At 48.2% G+C, this 7,131-nt stretch overlaps 1 pseudogene; it reads left to right on the top strand.

Annotated features, from left to right (window-relative positions):
• Nucleotides 1–1,887: 1,887 nt before the first annotated feature.
• On the top strand, nucleotides 1,888–2,005 carry LOC124552842 (annotated as a pseudogene).
• The last annotated feature ends 5,126 nt before the right edge of the window (nucleotides 2,006–7,131 follow it).

The raw sequence follows: 7,131 nt of genomic DNA on the forward strand, positions 1-7,131 counted from the left end.
CCTGAGTCAACAGATGGGGACGTTTGCAAGACAACAATCATCTTCACGAACAGTTCGACGACGTTTGCAGCAGCATGGACTATCGGCTCGGAGTCCATGGCTGCGGTTACCCTCGACGCTGCATCACAGACAGGAGCGCCTGCGATGGTGTACTCGACGACGAACATGGGTGCACGAAGAGCAAAACGTCATTTGTTCCGATGAATCCAGTTTCTGTTTACAGCATCATGTTGGTCGCATGCGTGTTTGGTGACATTGCGGTGAACGCACATTGGAAGCGTGTATTCGTCTTCGCCATACGGGCGTATTACCCGGCGTGATGGTACGGGCTGCCATTGGTTACACGTCTCGGTCAGCTCTTGTTCGCATTGACGGCACTTCGAATAGTGGACGTTGCATTTCAGATGTGTTACGACCCGTGGCTCTACCCTTCATTCGATCCTTGCGAAACCCTACATTTTAGTAGGATAATGCACGACCGCATGTTGCAGGTCCTGTAAGGGCCTTTCTGGATACAGAAAATGTTCGACTGCTGCCCTGGCCAGCACATTCTCCATATCTCTCACCAATTGAAAACGTCTGGTCAATGGTGGCCGAGGAACTGGCTCGTCACAGTACGCCAGTCACTACTCTTGATGAACTGTGGTTTGAAGCTGCATGGGCAGATGTACCTGTACACGCCATCCAAGCTCTGTTTGACTCAATGCCAAGGCGTATCAAGGCCGTTATTACGGCTAGAGGTGATTGTTCTGGGTACTGATTTCTCAGGATCTATGCAGCCAAATTGCGTGAAAATGCAGTCACATGTCAGTTCTAGTATAATATAATTGTCCATTAAATTTCCTACCTTTTTCCTGTAGGCCTAACAGCTTGTGTATTGAGAGGGAGTCCGCAGCTCGTGGCCTCGCGGTAGCGTTCTCGCTTCCCGAGCACGGGGACCCGGATTCGATTCTCTGCCTCGTGATGGCTGGGTGTTGTGTGTTGTCCTTAGGTTAGTTATGTTTAAGTAGTTCTAAGTTCTAGGGGACTGATGTCCATAGCTGTTAAGTCCCGTAGTGCTCAGAGCCATTTATTGAGAGGGAGACAATATGAAAATCTTGCACGCAGTGTTTGGAGGCACTGCGGGTTGCATAAAACACATCGGTAGGAGCAGCTGAATAACCTTGTACACACAGCCGCATGTGCGTGTGTGTGTGTCTGTGTATCTGTTTGTGTGTGTCCGTGACTGTGTTCGCATTGAGTACTGCATTAGCTTTCGAGAGCAAACAAGGTAACGGCGTGCTGGGATTAGCATCTCAATACGGCTCAGAGAAACAGGCGAGCTGGCACCACTAGAGGTACCATTGTATTCTGCCTCCACGTGCCGCGCTTTCTGTGCGCTTTAGTCAGATCCAGCTGTGAGTGAAGAGCGAGGCTATTCAACTACAATGCTTTTGTCACTCGGGTCCAGTAGTCTGGTCACGTACCTCAAATACGAGGTCCAGAGAGAGAAAGCCCACATAAGCAGAAAAATATAACCACGTTGAATAACTTGGAGGGGTTTCAGGGGGATTGGTATATATTTAGGAGGTGGGAGCGTACGGCAATTCGAACAAAACATTCCATATAACATGTGTCCAGTTTTATTGCTACAGCTGTTAAAATGTAACCCAAACTGTACAGCAGAAAAATGATCCTATTAGAGTAAAAAACAGGTTGATATGCTCCAATTTAACAAAAAAAAACCTGACTGAAAAGTAGGATATAAGCTGCCTCGTTCTACCTTCCTCAGCAACTTTAAAAATGTCCCCAAAAATTTTGACATGCAAACATATTCGCACTCTTTTTAACGCGCAACAAACCTCTCACTCGCACAAGCTTCACTCGCTCACACCCAGTAGTACTGCAGCCAACGGCCTTGCCTCGGTGGTAACACCGGTTCCCGTCAGATCACCGAAGTTAAGCGCTGTCGGGCTGGGCTAGCACTTGGATGGGTGACCATACGGTCTGCCGAGCGCTGTTGGCAAGCGGGGTGCACTCAGCCCTTGTTAGGCAAACTGAGGAGCAACTTGACTGAGAAGTAGCGGCTCCGGTCTCGTAAACTGACATACGGCCGGGAGAGCGGTGTGCTGACCACATGAACCTCTCCCCTTCGTGCAGCGGTGTACCGTAGGTCTGTAGAAGACGTAGCGTTCCAAAGGATTTGAAAGGGGCACAGGTCATCCCCGTTTTCAAGAAGGGACGTCGAACAGATGTGCAGAACTATAGACTTATATCTCTAACGCCTGTTGTAGAATTTTGGAACACGTATTATGTTCGAGTGTAATGACTTTTCTGTAGACTAGAAATCTACTCTGTAGGAATCAGCATGAGTTTCGAAAAAGACGATCGTGTGAAACCCAGCTCGCGCTATTCGTCCACGATACTCAGAGGGCCATAGACACGGGTTCCGCAAGGCGTTCGATACAGTACCCCACAGTCGTTTAATGAACAAAGTAAGAGCATATGGACTATCAGACCAATTGTGTGATTGGATTGAAGATTTCCTAGATAACAGAACGCAGCATGGCATTCTCAATGGAGAGAAGTCTTCCGAAGTAAGAGTAATTTCAGGTGTGCCGCAGGGGAGTGTAGTAGGACCGTTGCTATTCACAATATACATAAATGACCTTGTGGATGATATCGGAAGTTCACTGAGGCTTTTTGCGGATGATGCTGTAGTATATCGAGATGTTGTAACAATAGAAAATTGTACTGAAATGCAGAAGGATCTGCAGCGAATTGACGCATGGTTCACGGAATGGCAATTGAATGTCAATGTAGACAAGTGTAATGTGCTGCGAATACATAGAAAGAAAGATCCCTTATCACTTAGCTACAATATAGCATGTCAGCAACTTGAAGCAATTAATTCCATAAATTATCTGGGAGTAGGTATTAGGAGTGATTTAAAATGGAATGATCATATAAAGTTGATCGTCGGTAAAGCAGATGCCAGACTGAGATTCATTGGAAGGATCCTAAGGAAATGCAATTCGATTACAAAGGAAGTAGGTTACAGTACGCTTGTTCACCCACTGCTTGAATACTGCTCACCAGTGTGGGATCCGTACCACATAGGGTAGAAAGAAGAGATAGAGAAGATCCAACGGAGAGCAGCGCGCTTCGTTACAGGATCATTTAGTAATCTCGAAAGCGTTACGGAGATGACAGATAAACTCCAGTGGAAGACTCTGCAGGAGAGATACTCAGTAGATCGGTACGGAGAACATACCTTCAGCAAGGAGTCAAGCAGTGAATTGCTCCCTCCTACGTATATCTCGCGAAGAGACCATGAGGATAAAATCAGAGAGATTAGAGCCCACACAGAGGCATACCAACAATCCTTCTTACCACGAACAATATGAGACTGGAATAGAAGGTAGAACCGAGAGAGGTACTCAAGGTACCGTCCGCCACACACCGTCAGGTGGCTTGCGGAGTATGGATGTAGATGTAGACAATCCTTCTTGCCACGAACAATATGAGACTGGAATAGAAGGGAGAACAGAGGGAGGTACTCAAGGTACCCTCCGCCACACACCGTCAGTTGGCTTGCGGAGTATGGATGTGGATGTAGATGCATCCAGTGACGCCTGTGGAATGAGGATGACACGGCGGCCGGTCGGTTCCGTTGGACCTTCCGAGACCTATTCGGATGGAGTTTAGTTTAGTTTAGTTTACAAGTACTCGTAAGTCGCTCGTACCCATCCACTCTCAGTTGCCCTTTTGCACCCACTCATTCCTCCCAACTAATTGTCATTATCTCTTTGTGTCTCCTCCGTTCAGTGCTATTACTACTGTCTCCTCTAACTGTCTCCTACTTACTCTCTCTTATTGCTGCTGTCTCATTCCTTCCCACTGCTTCTGTCTCTTCTAAGCCATTTCTCTCTTCCTCGTGGTCATTGTCACACATTTTGTCTCTCATTATCACTGGTTGCAACCCACTTCCATTATCTCCTTATCTTTAGTCTCTCCCTCTGGCACTGTCCCTTCATTCTTTTCCTGACACTGTTCTGTCACTGTCAGCAGGAAAAATCGACGGTAGCAGAACACTGCCTAAATGAGGGACACAAAATGAAATTTGAGGAAACTGTTGTGGTTGCCAACATTTCTGGTTTTTGGAACAGTGTTTATAAAGAGGCGATTGAAATTGGGTTGGCTGATAAGTTAATCAACAGAGACAATGGATTTCCTCCTAGCAACACGTGGAATCCTGAATTATCTCGCATCAAAACTGAACGTTCTTCGGTGCGGCCCTGAGTGCGATATATCGTTGCCAGCAGTGTTCCACTAAGGGCGGCGCCACCTCCCTGTCTTGGAAGGCAGAATCCGTGATGGGCGGCGCATGCGCCGTGTACTGAACGGTGGCCTATATAGGACGTCGATTTGCAACCTGGCGTCAGTTCTCAGCGGGGCTCATCAGCAGAAGCAGCATTTTCCTGAAGATGGCGACCAGTTGGATCGCCGAAATATCGAGTCATGTTGATTTTAGGATCCGGCAGCAAACCCGAAGAGACTTTCATAACAGATTACAATACATTCAGCTAACAAGTGAGGACGCAAGTTGCAAGTACTGCTCCGAGATGAAGAGGTTGGAACTGGAGAGAAATTCGTGGCGGGTCCGAACCAGTCTGAAGACACCCCTCCCCCTCCCCACCCCCGCCAAAAAAAATCCAAACATTACAAGTATTAATAATCCTTGGAAGCCGCCTTGCGGAACTCGTTAGAGAGAAAGTATTTCTCCCGCTTCTCTTTCGACAGTGTTTTGAGTAAGGAAGCGACAGTCAGCGAAGTGTGAGGTAAGGGTTCGGAAACTATTTGTGTCACTGTAGATGTTACGCACTTCTGGAGAACCGACACACATAACGAGTCGCATTGGTGTGAGGAAGTTTCCTTGAGGTTCTTCCGGCACTCAGGACGGTAATCGAAACTCGCCGCAGAGAACTCCAGCGAGCCGGAAGAGAAACAATGTAATTAAGAAGAAGCGGCAAACGGTGTCGGGAAGTTCCAGAGTGATTGGAGGGAGAAAAAACACGAGCCGAGAGGACTGTTCCTGAGGAACCAGGAGGGTCTGCGGTTGTTTGCTGGACTTTCTGGGGAGGTGTTTGGCGAGGGGCGGAGGGGGGAGTAGAAGGGTTCAGGGAGAGGGTGGGGACGGGGGTTGGGGGGGGGGGGGGAGGGAGAGAGGAGGAAAGTGAGACAGACGTCTGGGCGGGGGCTCGTTACCAGCTGCGCAAGACAAAGGCCAATTACGAAGTTCATTACGAGCGGACTGTGGGACTACTGGAGGCGTAGATCCGGGAACCTGGGCAAGAAAGGACAGGCTGGCACTGGTAGGACACAAGAAGACCTGCCCCGCCCACCTACCTCACTCTCTGCCCTGTCCTTAGGTTGGACTCTGTGGCCTAACATGACTATTCAGACATACAATTACCAGCTGAAAAAACCTCCCGTCGAAGCACAAAAGAAGGAGAATGATCCGCTCATCAAAAGACTCTCATAAAAATGTGGATCCAGCTGCCCCAATCCTCTTTCCCCCTTATTCACCACAAATTTTAACATGCAAACATATACGCACTCAAGATATCCACGGGTGTACTGCCGGTCTACAGTGTCCAACGGGCACAATATTTCGGCGATCATACATGTCGCCATCGTCAGATGAACTGACGGACTGAGCTCCTGTGAACGTGCCGGCACGGAGATCGGTACGCTATGGCTGCTCAGGGGGAACTGGGTTCGGTCGCGGCGGCGGCCGATTTAAATACCCTCCGCCCGTGGCGTGCTCCCTCCGCTGTCCGCGCCGCGCGCCACGGTCGCGCGGTGGAACAGATTGCGACGGCGTCTGAGATGACGTCGGTGTGATGGCGCTGTCCGCCGTGGTCGTCACAACTATACGATTACTCGATTTACTCTTGATTAACCCAATCGCTGGTTCCCAAGCCTTGCTAAGATTCTGCCGATGTCTCTCTGACGCACTGCCACTGTCTTTATCCCTTTCTTTTTCTCTCCCATTCCCACGGTCTCTTCCTATCTCACTTACAGCCTGCTGTCTTTCTCTGAATCACCATTGTCTCCTCCCCACACGTGCCTTTCAAGATGGTTTGCTCCTGATTATGACTCCTAGATCGGGCAACTTTATGTGGGTTTTGGAGAAGTGTCAGGAACTCTTTTCTGAAAGCATTTCTATCGAGTGTAGGCACGTATGGAAGTGAAGCACGGACGATAACTAGTTTAGACAAGAAGAGAATAAAAGCTTTCCAAGTGTGGTGCTACAGAGAATGCTGAAGATTAGATGGGTAGATCATGTAACTAAAGAAGAGGAATTTGTGGCACAACTCGACTAGAAGAACAGATCGGTTGGCAGGACACATTCTGAGGCATCAAGGGATCACCAATTTAGAACTGGAGGGAAGCCTGGAGGGTAAAAACCGTAGAGGGAGACCAAGAGATGAATACACTAAGCAGATTCAGAAGGTTGTAGGTTGCAGTAGGTACTCGGAGATGAAGAAGCTTGCACAGGATAGAGTAGCATGGCGAGCTGCATCGAACCAGTCTCTGGACTGAAGACCACAACAACAACATGGAGAAGGAGACTAGTATTTAACATACCATCGACAACGAGGGACAGTGTACATACTCGGATTAGGGAAGCATGGGGAAGAAAATCGGCCATGCCCTTTCAAAGGAACCATTTACCTGAAACAATTTAGGGAAATCACGGGAAACCTAAATCAGAATGGCCGGACGCGGGTTTGAATCGTCGTCCTCTCTAATGCGAGTCCAGTGTGCTAGTGGGTAAGAGGATGGGGGAAAGTGGACAAATATTTTCGTTTTAAAGTCCACCAGTCTTCGAGTATCCAAACACTCCAAGCCTATGTACTCTTACGGTCTCTATTCATCTCTCCTTATCATTTCGAGTATTTCTATCTCTTTTGTTCACACTTTTTCTATCTCCATTCATTTCTCTTTCGCTTTCATCGTCACTTTCTCTCTCTCACCACCACAATTTGCTCTCCCTTTTTCTCCCACTGGCAGTCTCCTCTCTCTTCCAGCGTCACTGTCTATTACTCTGTTTCAGCACAAATAAGCGTGAATATATTATTACGC

Source organism: Schistocerca americana, chromosome 10 (genome assembly GCF_021461395.2).
Source record: "Schistocerca americana isolate TAMUIC-IGC-003095 chromosome 10, iqSchAmer2.1, whole genome shotgun sequence".
NCBI classification, from domain to species: domain Eukaryota; kingdom Metazoa; phylum Arthropoda; class Insecta; order Orthoptera; family Acrididae; genus Schistocerca; species Schistocerca americana.